Source organism: Pongo abelii, chromosome Y (assembly GCF_028885655.2).
Source record: "Pongo abelii isolate AG06213 chromosome Y, NHGRI_mPonAbe1-v2.0_pri, whole genome shotgun sequence".
Taxonomy (NCBI): Eukaryota; Metazoa; Chordata; class Mammalia; order Primates; family Hominidae; genus Pongo; species Pongo abelii.
The window spans coordinates 12,637,072-12,657,242 of NC_072009.2; the positions used below are offsets into that span (position 1 = coordinate 12,637,072).

General features: G+C 39.6%; 1 pseudogene; it reads right to left on the reverse strand.

The window, feature by feature from the left end:
* Nucleotides 1–801: 801 nt before the first annotated feature.
* LOC129053430 (endogenous retrovirus group K member 7 Env polyprotein-like) lies at nucleotides 802–2,783 on the reverse strand (annotated as a pseudogene).
* Nucleotides 2,784–20,171: the final 17,388 nt, after the last annotated feature.

Sequence of the window (20,171 nt, forward strand, 5' to 3'; positions counted from 1 at the left end):
GGACCAGCATTGAGCATATGGAGGATCACTCTGGCTTCTGAGTTCCCTTAGTATTGATTATTTGTCAGTGTTTCTCAGAGAGGGGGATGTGTCATGGTCACAAGACTATAGTGGGGAGAGGGTCAGCAGATAAACATGTGAACAAAGGTCTTTGCACCATAGACAAGGTAAAGAATCAAGTGCTGTGCTTTAGATATGCATAGACATAAACATCTCAATGCTTTACTAAGCAGTATTGCTGCCCGCATGTCTCACCTCCAGCCCTAAGGTGGTTTTTCCCTATCTCAGTAGATGGAACATACAATCGGATTTTATACTGAGACATTCCATTGCCCAGGGATGGGCAGGAGACAGATGTCTTCCTCTTGTCTCAACTGCAAGAAGCATGACTTCCTCTTATACTAATCCTCCTCAGCACAGACCCTTTATGGGTGTTGGGCTGGGGGATGGTCAGGTCTTTCCCTTCCCATGAGGCCATATTTCAGACTATCACATGGGGAGAAACCTTGGACAATACCTGGCTTTCCTAGGCAGAGGTTCCTGCGGCCTTCCACAGTTTTTGTGTCCCTGGGTACTTGAGATTAGGGAGTGGTGATGACTCTTAAGGAGCATGCTGCCTTCAAGCACTTGTTTAACAAAGCACATCTTGCACAACCCTTAATCCATTTAACCCTGAGTTTGACACAGCACATGTTTCAGAGAGCACGGGGTTGGGGGTAAGGTCACAGATTAACAGCATCTCGAGGCAGAAGAATTTTTCTTAGTACAGAATAAAATGGAGTCTCTTATGTCTACTTCTTTCTACACAGACATAATAAGAATCTGATCTCTCTTGCTTTTCCCCACATTTCCCCTTTTCTTTTCAACAAAACCGCCATCATCATAATGGCCTGTTCTTGATGGTCGCTGTCTCTTCAGAGCTGTTGGATGCACCTGCAGACTAACAACAGACAAACAGGCACACAAGGATTAATATGAAATTTATAATCGTAGTACTTCCAATGGTCTTAATCCAAGTGACAGGGTTAAGATTTGTGAGGCCGTCAGCAACTCCTGTAATTGCCTTAGTTCCTGGCACCAAATTTAAATGGGCTTTTGATGCTTCAAAAATTTATTCTTTTAATTTGGAAATGTCTAAAGTGAGATTATCTTCTCTTCCTTGTAGATGGCGTCTAACCATATCCCAGTGATGCTCAGACTCATTATAAATTTGGGGTGTAATACAAAAATCTGACATATTCCAGCCACTTTGTAACTGGAAACGATGTTCTAAACTCATGAGTCTGTCTCCCATACAAATGACAGTTTGTCTAAGATCATTAATTTGATTTGCCAATTTTTGATCAATACCAGATTGTGAATTCCACAGTCTTGTAGAATTTTTTTGCCAATCATTAACAAAGTTTACTGACTGAATAGAAGAGTCCAACGCAACTCCTGCCACAGCAGCCATAGCTGTGACTGCAATTAATCCCATAATCACTGCAATTAAAGTAAAAATGAATCTTTTGGATCTATTTAAAATGCTTTTTAATACTTCAGTCAAAATATGGATGGATGGCAAGGCCTCCCATGGTCGGTCCATGGACACAGGGATCCACATGCCTTCTCTTGCTCTCACCAGCAGAATACAGTGCTGCCAATTAAAAGTTGAATCAATGCAAGTAAACAATCTGCAGTTTTCACAGGTTATAGTTTGGGAGTCTGGTTTAATACCTATATTTCCTACAACTAGCATATAAGGGGGCTTTACGCAACTTTGTAAAGGAACTGTTAGACTGGAATTTAGGTCGATAGTATAAAATGGCTTACAGCCTCTTGTTTCTAAAGTTTGATTTCCAGACCAAATCCTAATGCGGTGTGAGGCCACAGTAAGCCTCCACAATTCTGGATGTTCAGGACCAGCGACAGGACTTATTATTTTTGGTCTTGGGGTAGAGATTCCTTTTTCTCCCCATTCCCAAGGGTAGAAAGACTGTAATTTTTTGTGCTTATGTTTGTCTAGACTTTCTGTTAAGTTGCTATCAACAGCTGGACTCACTTGTGCACTTGGACACAAATGAGTTTGTCCTGAGCAATTGTGGTAGAATTGGCCTCGAGGTGCCCAATCTATAATAGTTCCGAATTCATTGTTTTGTAATATAACCACACTATTGGCCACACATTCTTCCCAAACTAAGGCTTCTGTATTTTTTGATCCTTTGGGAATTTCCTTGGGGCAAGGCTTCCCTTTAGGTCTAAATTTTAATGATCTTTGATAAGAAAAGTCTGTAAATAATTGACCTGTGGCCTGAGTGACATCCCGCTTACCATGTGATAAGTGAATCTACTGTTAAGACTGACAGTAGGTACTTCTACAAACCAATTTTGGACTGCAGGCATTAAGCATCCTGGTGCTTTCCCTAGGCAAATAGGAGGATAATGATACTCAATGGAAATATTTATCATCATCCCTTCTTCTTCAGGTTTGGCAGGGCAGCAATCATCTGTGGGGCCAGGTACCCATATACTATCATTAACATATACTTCTATAGGATTATCCATCCATGTGACTGCCCAAATTAAGGGCGGGAAAGGCACATAGGCCCAGTAGGTATAATTAGCTGCAGCTGCTCCTGCAGGCATAGGAAGACTTACCACCGTTGATACAATCAAGGCTGCAAGCAGCATACTCTCTGGTCTTCTGACATCACTATTTTGTTCATCTTGTGAGTCAATGGTGCTCGATTGCTGTGTCTCCATCTCTGCGGAGGTGCTTTTCTTTGCATCTCCGATGGGTTCATTCTAGAACTTCAAATGTCTAGTGGGTATCCAAACAGGAAGATGATTTTCTCCTGGTGAAACACAAGCAACACCTCTCCCCCACGTTATCACCTTCCCAATTTCCCACATCTTATTTTTATTATCTTTCCACCAAATCAATTTTCCTTCATGTGGGCTGTTCTTTTTACCAGTAGGATGTTGTTCTGCAGAAGTAGTAGTCTGATTTCTATAAATGTTTAAAAAATTTAAAGTATAGAGTGCTAGATTAAGTTGCATCTGAGACGTGGTACACTCCTTACTGTCTCCCCCTTCTTTTTGTTTAACTAATTGAGTTTTGAGTGTTCTATTAGTTCTTTCAACTATGGCCTGTCCTTGGGAATTATAAGGAATTCCTGTTGTATATGAAATTTTCCACTGATTTAAGAATTTTTGGAAAGCTTTACTACAATATCCAGGTCCATTGTCAGTTTTGATTTTTTCTGGAACTCCCATTACAGCAAAACAAGACAATAAATGTTTTTTTAACATGAGAAGTACTTTCTCCTGTTTGGCAAGTTGCCCATATGAAATGTGAATAAATATCAACTGTTACATGAACATATGATAATCTTCCAAATGAAGGTATATGCGTGACATCTATTTGCCATAATGCATTAGGACACAGACCTCTGGGATTAACTCCTGCCTCTTGAGTGGGTAGGTGTAAGACTTGACACTGGGTGCAATGTTGTGCAATATCTTTTGCCCGTTTCCATGTGACATCAAATTTATTTTTTAATCCTGCTGCATTTACATGAGTCAAAGCATGAAGTTCTTGTGCTTTTATGAATGCAGATGATACCAGTAAGTCAGCTTGTTCATTTGCTTTAGTCAAAGGCCCTGGTAAATTACTGTGTGCTTGAATGTGAATAATATAAAATGGGAAATTTCTTTTTCTTACAGTTTGTTGTAATAAATTGAATCACTGGTTTAATTGATCATCCATGCTATATTTGATTAGAGCTGTTTCAACATCCCTTGTAGCCTGTACTACATATGCAGAATCTGATATAATATTGATAGGTTGGCCAAAATCTTGTAACACTGTAATGACTGCAACCAACTCTGCTCTTTGAGCTGATTGATATGGAGTTTTGATTACTCATTCTTTTGGCCCTGTGTAAGCCACTTTTCCATTGCTGGAACCATCAGTAAATACTGTTAGAGCATTTTCTAAAGGTTTCTGTCTGGTAATTTTAGGTAGAATCCAAGTAGTCAATTTCAAAAACTGGAAGATTTTTGTTTTTGGGTAATGATTATCAATAATTCCCAAAAAATTAGCAAGGCCAATTTGCCATGTACTAGACTTGATAAAGGCTTATCTAATTTGTTCCTTGGTTAAAGGGACAACTATTTTGTCTGGGTCATTTCCATATAATTTTATTATTCGTAATCTTGTCTGACCAATTAATGTGACTGTTTGATCCAAGTACAATGTAAAAGTCTTAACTGTACTGTGAGGAAGGAATGACCACTCCAAAAGATCAGTATTTTGAATAATGATGCCTGTTGGAGAATGTGCAGTGGCAAAAATCAAAAGTTGGATTGGGGCTAAGGGATCTATTCTATTTATTTGCGCTGACTGAATTTTTGCTTCCACTAATTTAATTTCTTTTGTCACCTCTGGGGTTAACATTCTCTTACTATTTAAGTCTGAGTCTCCTCTTAAGATAGAGAACAAATTTGACATGGCATAAGTAGGAATGCCTAGAATTGGCCAAATCCAATTAATATCTCCAAGCAATTTTTGAAAATCATTTAGTGTTTTTAATGTGTCTTTCCTTATTTCTATTTTTTGTGGCTTAATTTTTTTTATTTTCTCTCTGCATCCCTAAATAATGAAAAGGAGTAGAGGTTTGGATCTTATCAGATGCTATTGTTAGTCCTGTGTTGGCAACTTCTGCTTGCAGAAATGTATAACAGTCAATTAATTTATCTCTCATTTCTGCAGCACATAAAATATCATCAGTATAATGAATAATATAACAGTCTGAAAACTTGTTTCTAACTGGTTGAAGAGCTTGACCTACAAAAGTCTGACAAATAGTTGGACTATTAAGCATTCCTTGAGGTAACACTTTCCACTGAAACCTGGTGGCTGGTTCTTTATTATTTATGGCTGGTATAGTAAAGGCAAATTTTTCACAATCCTGCTCTGCCAAAGGGATGGTAAAAAAGCAATCCTTTAGATCAATTATAATTAAGGGCCAGTGTTTTGGGATCATGGCCGGAGAGGACAACCTGGGTTGGAGATGACCCATGGGTTGAATTACAGCATTTACGGCCCTTAAGTCAGTTAACATACACCATTTGCCAGATTTCTTCTGAATTACAAACACAGGAGAATTCCAAGGCGAGAATGAAAGCTCAATATGACCTTTTTTTAACTGTTCATTTGCTAATAAATGTAAAGCCTCCAGTTTTTGTTTTGGTAGCTGCCACTGATTTACCCATACTGGTTTTTCTGTCTTCCAAGTTAATGGTATGGGTTTTGGATGCTCTACAGTGGCCGCCCCTAAAAAGGATACCCTATTTCTTTTTTTTCTTGATTTATTTTAGTCTCAATTGGAACTTTAATGCCATCTCCATTTTTTCCTAGTCCCTTTTTTGCTGTATATCCCATCTTGGTTATGATTTTTTGACTCGTGGTGCTATATAATGGAGTGGGCATAGTGATTTCCATACCCCATTGTTGTAATAAATCCTGACCCCACAGATTAAAAGGAATTGAAGTAATCATTGGCTGAACAGTTCTTTCTTAATTATCTGGCCCTAAACAATGTAAAATCTTAGTAGTTTGGTACACTTCTGAGGCTGTGCCTATGCCAACAAGTCCTGTGACAGCCTTTTGCTTAGGCCAATTTTTTGGCCACTGATTTAAAGCAATGATAGAGACATCCACTCCAGTGTCTACTAACCCTTCAAACTGTTTTCTTTGAATAATGGCCTTACACACAGGCCTGTTCTCTGAGACCTGACTTGCCCAGTATGCAGCCTTTCCTGTCAGATCAGTGCTTCCAAACCCTCCTGTTCTTTTTATCTCATTATTTTCAACCTTAATATATGGCAGGAGTAATAATAGAGCAATCTTGTCTCCTGGACTGGTACTCCAAGGAATTGAAGAGCTAATAACCAATTGAATTTCAACTTTATAGTCTGAATCAACCACACCAGTATGAATTTGAACTCCCTTTAGATTTAGACTTGATCTCCCCAAGATTAGTCCTACAGTCCCCTCAGGCAGCAGGCCATATACCCCTGTGGGGATTTTTTGTGGGGGCTCCCCTGGAAGCAGAGAGACTGCTTGTATAGTACATAAATCTACTGCTGCACTGCCACTTGTGGTGGGGGACAATTGTATTGTGGTAACTGGCTTATTCCCTGAAACACTTGGGACAGTGGGGGTTGTTGTCCCTGAAAACCCTGAGGAACAAAGGGCTGAATTGGGAATGCCCCAGTTTGTTGTGGGGCCTGAGGCTGGCCCCTTTGCTCATTTCCCAACAATGGTTGCCCATTTTTATCAAATTTAGAATGACATTGACTAGCCTAATGTTTTCCTTTTTTACATCTTGGACATAAGTCAGGTGGCTCTCTACCTGTAGTTGTAGTCGCTTGAGTAGTTATATTCTGTTTATTTGAGACTGGGCAATTCTTTTTTAAATGACCAATTTGACCACAATTATAACATTTCCCTTCAAATGTTCTAACTTGTCCTCCTAAAATGACTCCAGCTATTGCTTGAGCCATAAGCGTAGCTTTATGCATAGCTCTTCCAATTCCATCACAGGCTTTTACATACTCTGAGATTACATCTGATCCTGCAGGAATCTTTCCTTCCAATGGCTTAATGGCTGATTGATACTCAGGATTGGCGTTTTTGTATGCCATCAACTCCACTATGACTTTACGGGCTTTTTCATCAGCAATTGACTTTTCAGCAACATCTTGGAGCCTCGCCACAAAATCAGGGTAGGGTTCTTTTGAACCTTGTCTTACTGTATTAAATGAGGGGCAGGCAGTTCCTGGGTCTTGGATTTTTTTCCCAGGCTCTAAGACAGATAGCTCTAACTTGCTTAATGGCCTGATTTTGCATTAATGCTTGTTGACTAATAGTGCTCCAATTTTGACCTGTTCCCAATAGTTGATCTGCATCTATGTTAACTGGAGGATTGGCAGCCCTATTTCTTCAGATCTGTTCTTGTGCCCCATCAATCCACCAAGTCTTAAATTGTAAAAATTGAGAGGGTGAGAGAGACGATTTTGTCAGAATCTCCCAATCATAAAGAATGAGTCTATGTCCATGAGCAATGGAATCTAATAGTGTCCTCATATAAGGGGAGTTGGGTCCATACTGTTTTACTCCCTCTTTCATATCTTTTAGCATTTTTATTGAAAAAGACTTGTATCTGGCCTCAACTGTGAGAGGCTCTCCCTCTTGGGCTCCTTCTCCAGGTGGCATCGGTTCTAACATTACTGGGAATTGCCATGCCTCAGTATCTCCTTCCTTTCTTGAATTATCAATAATTTCATGTAATTCACTACCCTGTCTACTACATGGTGCCATAGGATTAAGTCTCCTAGTGGGTGGCTGAAGGTAAGGTGCCCTGCCCTATGGTGCTGGGGGCATTACTGGACATCCATACTGACTTTCTGGGGGTGGCCAATACTGAAGTTTGGCCGGTGGCCAGTATTGATAAGCTACTGGCAGTTGGGTCTTATTTTCTCTAACCTGCGTCTGAGGTTGTAATGCTATGGGCATCTGACCTATTGGAAGAGGACTTGGCCCTCGTGGTTTAGACTCTGATGGCCCCACTGATTCTGGACCTTTTTCTTCTAATTTTAATGTTTCAGGATATATCACCTCCTGTAATTGATTATAGTCAACACTTTGCATTGACTGAGCCATTACCGGCTCTGCTACATATTCGCAATGTAAACTTTCCATTTCCTTTTGGGATCTTCTCCCTGTATTTTCTTTACAATCTATTACACAGCTTCCAGGGGCAACAGAAACTGAAACACCATCTTCTTCTGTTTGAAATGGTTCTAAAGCTGCTTTAATAATGGCCCAATCATTCCATACTGTAAGTGGAATGATATTACCCTTCCTACCTGTTTGTTTTAGTTCCTTACCAATTCTTTTCAAATCTTTTAGATCTAAAGTTCCTTGTTCTGGAAACCATGGGCAAAATTGTTCTATTATTTGAAATAGTTTGATTAGATTTTTTGGAGATATTTTAACTCCCCCTCTTTTTAAAAGAATATTAATGAAGCTGAGATAAGAGGAATATTTACTTTTAGTTTTACTTTCAGTTTGTCCCATTATCACCCTAGCTTTCTTCCAAGTCCACAAGCTTACCTTAAGGCTGACTGTAGATGTACTCGAGATCTCTCATCAACTTGTCCTCAATGACCACGCTCGAGCGTACTTTCACCATAGAGAAAAGCCTCCTCATTGGGCACCAGATGAAGGGGTGGGTCGTCCCTGCACACCTGTGGGTGTTTCTCATTAGGTGGAATGAGAGATTTGGAAAAGAAAAAGACACAGAGACAAAGTATAGAGAAAGAAATAAGGGGACCCAGGGGACCAGTGTTCAGCATGTGGAGGATCCCCCTGGCTTCTGAGTTTCTTTAGTATTTATCGATTATTTGTCAGTGTTTCTCAGAGAGGGGGATGTGTCATGGTCACAAGACAATAGTGGGGAGAGGGTCAACAGACAAACATGTGAACAAAGGTCTTTGCATCATAGACAAGGTAAATAATCAAGTGTTGTGCTTTATATATGCATACACAAAAACATCTCAATGCTTTGCTAAGCAGTATTGCTGCCCACATGTCTCATCTCCAGCCAAGCAGTTTTTCCCTATCTCAGTAGATGGAACATACAATTGGGTTTTATACCAAGACATTCCATTGCCCAGGGATGGGCAAGAGAAAGATGCCTTCCTCTTGTCTCAACTGCAAGAGGCATGACTTCCTCTTATACTAATTCTCCACAGCACAGACCCTTTACAGGTGTTGGGCTGGGGGATGGTCAGGGCTTTCCCTTCCCAGGAGGCCATATTTCAGACTATCACTTGGGGAGAAACCTTGGACAATACCTGGCTTTCCTAGGCAGAGGTCCCTGCAGCCTTCCACAGGTTTTGTGTCTCTGGGTACTTGAGATTAGGGAGTGGTGATGACTCTTAAGGAGCATGCTGCCTTCAAGCATTTGTTTAACAAAGCAAATCTTGCAGAACCCTTAATCCATTTAACCCTGAGTTTGACACAGCACATGTTTCAGAGAGCACGGGGTTGGGGGTAAGGTCACAGATTAACAGCATCTCAAGGCAGAAGAATTTTTCTTAGTACAGAACAAAATGAAGTCTCTTATGTCTACTTCTTTCCACACAGACATAATAACAATCTTATCTCTCTTGTTTTTCCCCACAAAATTCACTTAACTACATGGAAACTCAACAACATGCTCCAGAGTGACTACTGGGTACATAACGAAATAAAAGCAGAAATAAACATGTTCTTTGAAACCAAGGAGAACAAAGACACAACATATCAGAATCTCTGGAACATGTTTAAAGCAGTGTGTCGACGGAAATTTATAGCACTAAATGCCCATAAGAGAAATCAGGAAAGATCTAAAATTAACACCCTAACAAAACAATTAAAATAACTAGAGAAGCAAGAGTAAACACATTCAAAAGCTAGCAGAAGGCAAGAAAGAACTAAGATCAGAGCAGAAATGAAGGAAATAAAGACACAAAAAAAACCTTTCAATAAATCAATGAATCCAGGAGTTGGTTTTTTAAAAAGATCAACAAAATTGATAGACCGCTAGGAAGACTGATGAAGAAAACAGGGAAGAATCAAATAGACACAATAAAAAATGATAAAGGGGATATCACCACTGATCCCACAGAAATGCAAACTACCAACAGAGAATACTATGAACACCTCTACACAAATAAATTAGAAAATATAGAAGAAATTGATAAATTCCTCTACACATACACCCTCCCAAGACTAAACCAGGAAGAAGATGAATCTCTAAATAGACCAATAACAGGCTCTGAAATAGATGCAACAATTAATAACTTTGCAACCAAAAAATGTCCAGGACAAGGTGGATGCAGAGCTGAATTCTCCCAGACGTACAAGGAGGAGCTGGGATCATTCCTTCTGAAACTATTCCTGTCAATAGAAAAACAGGTAATACTCCCTAACTCATTTTATGAAGCCAGCATCATCCTGATACCAAAGCCTGGCAAAGACACACAAAAAAAGAGAATTTTATACCACTCTCCCTGATGAATATCGATGCAAAAATCCTCAATAAAATACTTCCAAAGCGAATCCAGCAACACATCAAAAAGCTTATCCAAAAAGATCAAGTGGGCTACATCCTTGGGATGCAAGTCTGGTTCAACATATACAAATCAATAAATGTAATCCAGCATATAAACAGAACCAATGACAAAAACCACATGATTATCTCAATAGATGCAGAAAAGGCCTTTGACAAATTTCAGCAATGCTTCATGCTAAAAACTTTCAATAAATTAGGTATTGATGTGACATATCTCAAAATAATAAGAGCTATCTATGGCAAAACAATAGCCAATATCATACTGAAAGGACAAAAACTGGAAACATTCCCTTTGAAAATTGGAACAACATAGGGATGCCCTCTCTCACCACTCCTATTCAACATAATGTTGGAAGTTCAGGCCACAGCAATCAGGCAGGAGAAAGAAATAAATGGTATTCAATTAGGAAAAGAGGAAGTCAAGTTATCCCTGTTTGTAGATGACATGATTGTATATCTAGAAAACCCCATCATCTCAGCCCAAAATCTCCTTAAGATAGTAAGCAACTTCAGCAAAGTCTCAGAATACAAAATCAATGTGCAAAAATCACAAGCATTCCTATACTCCAATAACAGAGAAACAGAGAGCCAAATCATGAGTGAACTTCCATTCACAATTGCTTCAAAGAGAATAAAATACCTAGGAATCCAACTTACAAGGGATGGGAAGGACCTCTTCAAGGAGAACTACAAACCACAGCTCAATGAAATAAAAGAAGATACAAACAAATGGGAGAACAGTCCATGCTCATGGGTAGGAAGAATCAATATCATGAAAATGTCCATACTGCCCAAAGTAATTTATAGATTCAATGTCATCCCCATCAAGCTACCAATGACTTTCTTCACAGAATTGGAAAAAACTACTTTAAAGTTCATATGGAACCAAAAGAGCCCGAATTGCCAAGTCAATCCTAAGCCAAAAGAACAAATCTGGAGGCATCACACTACCTGACTTCAAATTATACTACAAGGCTACTGTAACCAAAACAGCATGGTACTGGTACCAAAAGAGAGATATAGACAAATGGAACAGAAAAAAGCCCTCAGAAACGATGCCACATGTCTACAACCATCTGATCTTTGACAAACCTGACAAAAATAAGAAATGAGGAAACCATTCCCTATTTAACAAATGGTTCTGGGAAAACTGGCTAGCCATATGTAGAAAGCTGAAACTGGATCCCTTCCTTATTACACCTTATACAAGAATTAATTCAAGATGGATTAAAGACTTAAATTTTAGACCTAAAACCATAAAAACCCTAGAAAAAAACCTAGGCAATACCATTTGGGACATAGGCATGGGCAAGGACTTCATGTCTAAAACACCAAAAGCAATGGCAACAAAAGCCAAAATTGACAAATGAGATCTAATTAAACTCAAGAGCTTCTGCACAGCAAAAGAAACTACCATCAGAGTGAACAGGCAACCTACAGAATGGGAGAGAATTTTTGCTATCCACTCATCTGACAAAGGGGTAATATCCAGAATCTACAATGAACTCAAACAAATTTACAAGGAAAAAAAAAAAAAAACCATCGAAAAGTGGGTGAAGTATATGAACAGACACTTCTCAAAAGAAGACATTTATGCAGCCAAAAGACACATGAAAAAATGCTCATCATCACTGGCCATCAGAGAAATGCAAATCAAAATCACAATGAGATACCATCTCACACCAGTTAGAATGGCAATCATTAAAAAGTCAGGAAACAACAGGTGCTGGAGAGGATGTGGAGAAACAGGAACACTTTTACACTGTTTGTGGGACAGTAAACTAGTTCAACCATTGTGGAAGTCAGTGTGACAATTCCTCAGGGATCTAGAACTAGAAATACCATTTGACACAGCCATCCCATTACTGGGTATATACACAAAGGATTATATATCATACTGCTATAAAGACACATGCACACATATGTTTCTTGCAGCACTATTCACAATAGCAAAGACTAGGAACCAACCCAAATGTCCAACAATGATAGACTGGATTAAGAAAATGTGGCACACATACACCATGGAATACTATGCATCCATAAAAAATGATGAGTTCATGTCCTTTGTAGGGACATGGACGAAGCTGGAGACCATCATTCTCAGCAAACTTTTGCAATGACAAAAAACCAAACACCACATGTTCTCAATCATAGGTGGGAATTGAACAATGAGAACACATGGACACAGAAAGGGGAATATTCACCCACCGGGGCCTGTTGTGGGGTGGGGAGAGTGGGGAGGGATAGCATTAGGAGATATACCTAATGTTAAATGACTAGTTAATGGGTGCAGCACACCAAAATGGCACATGTATACATAGGTAACAAACCTGCACTTTGTGCATATGTACCATAAAGTATAATAATAATCATCATAATAATAAAGACCGCTATTGACAGAAAAAGAGAAAATGAGGAGAGTACCTCAACCTAGGTGCTGGGCTCTGCAATATGTAATAATCCCCTCTCTTGACAAAGTCTAGCATATGAAGGAGAGTCACATTACTGAGATTTTGCAATCAGCGGTATGTTACAATTTATTTGGTGAGAAGAACACAGACAAGAGAGGTGGATAACATGACCAGGATGTTAAGCCAAATGATATTTTACAATGCCTTGTGGGGGCAGAGAACAGGCAGGAGAGATAAATCACAAAGCTTATAGGCCCAGAGATATGTAACACTATCCTCTTTTGGCAGGGTCCAAGCAGAAGAGTCAAATTTTTGTGATTCCAACCCAGCAATATGTCACAATGCACCCATGGGAAGAAATTTAAGCCAAAATGTCTCAACACCTGGGCACTATGCCTAGTAACATGCCAAGTCTCCTTGCCTTTGAGTGTGATGCCATTAACTGTGAGCTGACTTTGTATATGACAGTCACAATCTCATGTGTTTCCTGGGCCACTCTATGACCCTTTACAAAATTTGAAGGCTTTATACGGCATGAATGAGAGTTGCAAACCACTCTGAGGCCTTCATGCTGTTATGGAATCATGATATTACATATTTTACTAAACCAAGGAATGACAGTCAACATCTCTCCTATATGCTGGCTTCAGGGATGAGATTATTATTTTGCTTGTGAGCTGGGTCTAGAAATGTCACCATCCCACCTGTGGCCAGATTCACTTATGAAAGTTACAACTCAAATTTCTTACTGTATTCACTTGTTAGCATAAGGACCTCAACAAAGGGCGTCGTGAATATAGGATGGAGACAATTTTTACTTTCACCTCAATGTGTAGTTGAGAGTCACAATCTTAACATTTTGATGGGCAATGTTATGAAACTCTCTGTACCACACAAGAAGTATTTATGATATGGATTAGCTCTATAAACTTCTGTGAGCTTTGTACAAATATCCCTGGCAGACCTTACCTACTGACTTAAACCTACTCATGAGAGGAAAAATATCTCCTGTTGGCTGAATCCCATTACAAGCTTGATCATTACATCTTTGAACTGAAGGAAGGTATATGTCATAATTTATTTTTGTGTGTGTGTTTGCAACACCTAGGCAGAACATTAACATCACCTAGGTGCTGTGCAAAGCAATATGTCACAACGCCCTCATTAAGCAGGGGCTTGTAAAGAGGGTCACATTAACTGGGGGATGGAGTTTAGTAATATGATACAATCACGTGTGGAAGAAAGCAGCAAAATGATGAGAGAAAAAACACCTGCACATTGGGCCAAAGATATGTCAATACACATTCTGTGGCTCTGGCACAGGTAGGAGATCATGTCATTAGGTTGTTGTGCAAACAATATGCCATAATTCCCTATTTATACATGTCCAAGGCAGAAGAGTAACATTATCTGGTTACTGAGCCACAAAATATGGCAAAATGTCTTTTCATGGGCATTGTTTGGCAACAAGTTGAAAGTCATATTACCTAGGTTTTGGGCTCAATGTGTCACAATATGCCTATTGTCTAGGTATATTACATATACCTAGACAATTTAACATGTGGGCAGAATCCAGGCTGAAGAACCACATCACCTGGTCCTAGGTCCTGAGATATTCACAAGCCCTCTTTAGAAAAGGACCCAGTCAAGAGAGTTATACCACGTATGTGCAAGTTCCACACTTACATCACAATGCTCCCTGTGAGCAGGGCCAAGAAGGAAGTCATATCAGCTAGGTGCTGAGCCCAGCTTTGACTGTGTCTGTATAACCCAAAGACTTAGTAAAATATACGTGAGTGTTGTGAACTTTTGTGATGATTGTACAAGCAGCTGATGTAGGACGTCATGCATGCCTCTAAACATAGTTATAAGAGTCAAAATATCCCCTATTGGCTGAGTTCACATATGAGAGTCATTATCACTCCTGTGACCTGTGCCTAAATATATGTTACAATTTCCTCTGTGATTATGAAGCAGGAAGAATGGCTACATCACCTAAATGCTGGGCTAGGAATATTCCAGTATTCTCTTTGTAGTAAGTAAACTGTTAGAAATGTCACATAACTTCTGTGTTATGTCCAACTCTGTGGCGTAATGTCCCTTGCAGGCAGTGTCCACGGAGGAGAGTCATATCACCTAAATGATAGGCTCCAAAATATGTCACAATGCTTCCATTTTGGAAAGCCAATAAGCAAGGCATTAATATCATTTGGATGCAGTGTTTAGAAAAGCTACAATTAAGCAGAGTAAAAGCAGAAGAAGAGAGTAATGTTATCTAAATAATACATCCAGAAATATGTTAAAATTCCCCCAAGGACATTTTTAAGATAGAACATTCATATCACCAAGGTACTTGGCTCAGGTATTTGTGAAACTCTCATCTGTGGGCTATACCTAGGCAGAATTATTAAATCACTCAGGAGCTGGTCAAAAGTTTAGGTCACAATTAAACTTGTGGAATTGAAGAATAAGAGTCACCATCCTGAACATTAGGTTGTGTTATGTTCTCAGGTATATGGCACAATATCACCTATGGCCAGAGTGGGCAAGAAATTCACATCAACTATGTGGGTGTGGGTCCAGTAAAATGTTGCAGTACACTTTGTGGGCAGGACCCTGGCAGAAGAGTGACCTCAAATTTGAGTGACCTCAAATTAGTGCTGGGTGCAGCAATATGTCACAATTTCCCTGTGGTCAGGGTAGATTTAAGACACAATTCTCCTTGTAGGCAGTTTTCAGGTGGATAATTTACATCACTTGGGTGATTGTCCCAGTGATATATAAAAGTGCCCTTTGCAGTGGGAGCTCTGGAAGCTATTATATATTGCTTAGGTGCTTGTTTCACATATGGCACAATTTAATTTGCAGTCTGACTAGAAAAGAGTCAGATTATTCAAGTGCTGAGCAAAGTTACTACTATTTTTTATACTCTCAGAAAGATTTGGAAATAAGTTTCACAACTCACATAGGTATTTCTTTTGTGAATGTGATGAAATTTTTTCTGTGAGTTGGGTTCAAGTAGAGCAGTCACAATCTCACAATGAGCAAGATCCATGTATAAGAGCCCCAATACCACTTGACTCCCCAGTAGGGGAGTCACAGCACTACAGGCATGTTGAAACATGGTTCATGATACCAAACCACCTGTAAATCAGATCCATCTATGAGAGTAATTATTTCAACCTTTGACTCCTTTTTATGTGTGAGATTTATTACCTCATTCCTAGGCCCCGTTCATGTGTGAGAATGTCAATCGTGTCAGCTAGGTGTGCATTGAAGGGTCACATTCTCACCTCATTGCTGGTTTCTGTTATTACAATCTTTGTATCATTAAGGCTTTGTATGATATACTTGAGTGTTATAATCGGTCATGAAATTTATACAAGTGAAAAACACAGGACTTTACCAATGGCTGTGAGACTGGCTCTGAGAGTCAAGTGTCTCTACTGGATGGGTCCAGATGTGAGAATTATTATTTTGCATGTGTGCTTAAACCTGGTATATGTCACAACTTGACCTGTGAGCAGAAAAAAGTAAGATTATACTATATAACTGGCTCAGCACCCAGGTGATATGACTCTCGTGGCTTTTTTCTGAAAAAAAAAAATGATACAGTATATACTAATTTTTTGGCTGGTCCCAGTCAGAAGAGTCATATTACTTGGGTACAGCTTCAAATAGTATGTCATGAAGCCCACTATGGACAGGAAAGAAGAAAAAGAGGAGTGTTCCACCAATTCTTTTGAGCTCTACAATGTGTAATAATTTCTTATCTTGGAATAGTCTAGAATATGAAGGAGAGCCACATCACCTAGGTTTTGCAATCAGCAGTATATCACATCTTCTATGGTGAGCAGGTCGCAGGCAGGAGAGGATAGTCACATTTTCTAAATATTAAGTAAAATGATATTTCACAGCATCCTCTGGGGACAGGGAATGAATAGGAGAGACAAATCACATAGCTTATAGTCCCAGAGATATGCAAAAATATTCCCTGTTGGCAGAGTCCATGCAGAAGAGTCACATTATTATGATTCTAACTCAGCGATATGTCACTGTTAATCCATAGGAAAGAATTTAAGCCTAAAAGTCTCAACATTTGGGTAGTAGGCCTAGTAATATGCCAGAACTCCTTGTCTTTCAGGGTGACACAATTCACTGTGAGATGGGTGTGAATATGAGAATCACAAGCTCACATGTTTCCTGGACCACACTGTATGTGTGACACTCTACAACCTTTGAAGGCTTTATACAGTGTTCATAAGAGTTGCAAGCCATTCTGAGGCCTACATGCTAGTATGAATTCTTACATATTGTCCTAAACCCAGATATAATAGTCATCATATCTTCCATAGGCTGGGTTCAGGGATTAGACCCATTATTTTGCCAGTGAGCTGGATCCAGAAATGAGTCACCATCCCATTTGTGGCCAGATCCACATATGAAGTTCACAATTCTGACTTTGTACTCTATTCACTTTCAGACTCAGGAACATAATAGTGGTCTTTGTACATGTGAGATGGTGACAATATTTGCTTTCACCTGGGTGTCTAATGGAGAGTTCTGATCTAAACTTTTGCTGATCTCTGTCATAAAAGTCTCTGCACAACCCAAGAAGTGTATTCATTATGAGTTAGTGTTGTAAAGTTTTTGAGTTTGATACAGATATGAAACACAGGACCTCATCTATTGCCCTAAGCCTAGTGATGAGAGGCAAAATATCTCCTATTGGCTGAATCCCAGGATAAGTTTGACCATCCTGCATGTGAGCTGAAGTAAGGTATATGACAAAGTCCCATTTGTGGGCAAAAAAGTAGGCAGGAAGATAACATCACTTAAGTTCTGTGTCAAGCATCATGTCATAATGTCCTCTCTAAGAAGGATACAGGAATTAGAGTCACATTAATGGGTTTTGGACCCTGCAATATGACAAAATCCCATATGTGGAAAAAGAAAAAACCTAGAAGTGAGAACCAAAATGCCAACAGAATGGGCCCACGATATGTCAAAATATCTTCTATGGCTTCAGGACAGGCATGAGAGTCACATTATTAGGGTGCTGTACTCAGCAATACGCCATAATTCTTCATATATCAGGACACAAGCAAAAGAGTAATGTTATCTGCATTCTGGGCCCTGCAATAGGTCACATTTTTGTTTTTCTAATAACCTGAGTGCTGGGGTCAGCAATATGTCACAATCATCCCATTATAAAGACTAGGCAGGAGAAAAGAGTCACTTCACTTAGGTCATGGGCTCAGAGATATATCCCACTGTCCACTCTCTCCTTTATGCAGGGCTCAGGTAGGAAAGAAGAGTTCTATCACCTATGTACTTCTCTAGTTATACGTCACAATCTAACATGTGGGTAGAAACCAGGAAGAAGACCCCCCCCCCCACATCACCTGAGTACAACCTCAGGTAATATGTCACCATGCCCAATGTAGACATGCTCAAAGAAAAAAAAAAAAAGAATTACACGACAAGCATGCTGGGCTCAATAATATGTAATAAGTCCCTCTTTTGGCAGAGTCCATGACAAAGAGGAGAGCCATGTCACCTAGAGTTTGTGCTCAGTGGTATGTCACAATTTCTTCAGTGAACAGGATCCATGCACAAGAGGAGAGTCACATTACCTAGATGCTATATCTAGCAATATGTCACAGTGTCACCTGTGAGCAGGGCAGTGGCAGGAGAGAAATGTCATCTACCCAATAGGCCCAGCGATAGGTGAAAATATCTGCTGTTATGACATAAACTCGTCATCTTTAAGTGCAACACCATTATCTGTTATCTAGTTGTGTATATGACAGTCACAAACTTCTGAGTGTGCTTGCCATTGTATGATATTATCTGCAACATCTGAAAACTTTATGCAACATGCATGAGAGTTGTAAAACTTTCTGAGGCCTACATACTTATATGGACTCATAATCTTACATATTTCCCTAACCAAGTTATGTCAGACAACATGTCTTCTATAGGCTGGCATCAGGGTTGAGATCATTATTAGGTGTGTGAGATGGGTGCAGAAATGACTCACCATCTCACCAGTAGTCAGATTCACTTATGAGAGTCACAATTCAAACTTTGGGTTGTATTGACTTGTTAGATTCAGAACCTCAAAACTAAGCTTTGTAAATGTAGGATATAAGTTAGTGTTTTAAAATTCAGTGATCTTTGAACAAATATGAAATGGAGGACCTTAACTGTTGATTTAAACCTAAGGGTGAGAGGAAAAACATCTCCTATTGGCTTAACCCCACAATAAGCTTGATCATCATGCCTTTGAACTGAAGCAAGTTATATGTCATAAACCCATTTGTGGGCAAAAATCTAGGCAGAGGGTTAATATCATTAAGGTGCTGTGTCAAGCAATATATCACAGTGCCCTATCTAGGCGGGGCCTAAAAAATGAGGTCACATTAACTGGGGGCTGGAACCTACAATATTACACAAAACCACATGGAAGAAACCCAGCAAATTGATTAGTGCCAAAAAACCTACAGAACGAGCCAAAGATATGTCAAAGTACCTTCTGTGGCCCTGGCATAGACAGCAGGGTCATATCCTTAGAATGCTGGGCAAAGCAATATGCCAAAATTTCCACTTTATATATGACCTAGGCAGAAGAGTAACATTATCTGGGTGTTGGGTCCTGAAATAGAGCAAAAGTCCTATTACTGGGCACCCTTTAGGAAGAAGATGAGTCACATTACCTAAGTACAGGGCTTCTCAATATGTCACAATTCTCCATTGTAAAAGCCCAGACAGAAGAAGTGAGTCAAATTGCTTAGGTCGTGGACTCAAAGATATGACCCAATGTCATTAGTAGGCAGGGCTCAGGCAAAAAAAAAAAAAAAAAAAAAAAAAAAAAAAAAAAAAAAAGTGACCTATATCACTTAGGTGTTTCTTTAGGTATAGGTCACAATTTAATATGTGGGAAGAAACCAGGCTGAAAAGCCACATCTCCTGGTCCTGGGTCCTGAGATATCCACAAGTCTCCTTTAGAAAAAGACCAAGACAAGAGAGTTACATCACATCACCTAGGAGCAAGTTCCACCCTTATGATAAAATGCTCCATGTGGGAAGCCCATGAAGGAATTCACATCACCTAAGTGACAGGCCCAGAGATATGTCACATACCCTTCCTGAAAGCATGGCCTTGGCAAAAGAATACCGTCACATTTGTTCCTGGTCTAGAAATATGTCACTATTCAAGTGGGCATGTTTCAAGCAGAAGAGCCATATCACCTATATAACAGGCCCTGTAATATGTCATAATCTTGTCTTTTGTACATGGCCTTGGCAAAAAAAAAAAAAAGTATCATTACCTGTGTGCCTGGTCTATGTCAGTCTCTTGCCCTGTGTGAAGGACCCATTCCAGCAGGGAAAGTTACATAACCTCCATAATGGTCAACATCATATGTCACAAGGATGTCTGGGGGAATGGGTCAGGCAAGAATGTAATGTCACCTAAGTACTGGATCCAATGATGTCACAATTCTTACTGAGAGCAGGACCCAGGCAGAAGAGTCAGAAGACTTCAATGTTGTCCCAGATAGGTTTCAAAATCCCATATGTAGGCTGGAAC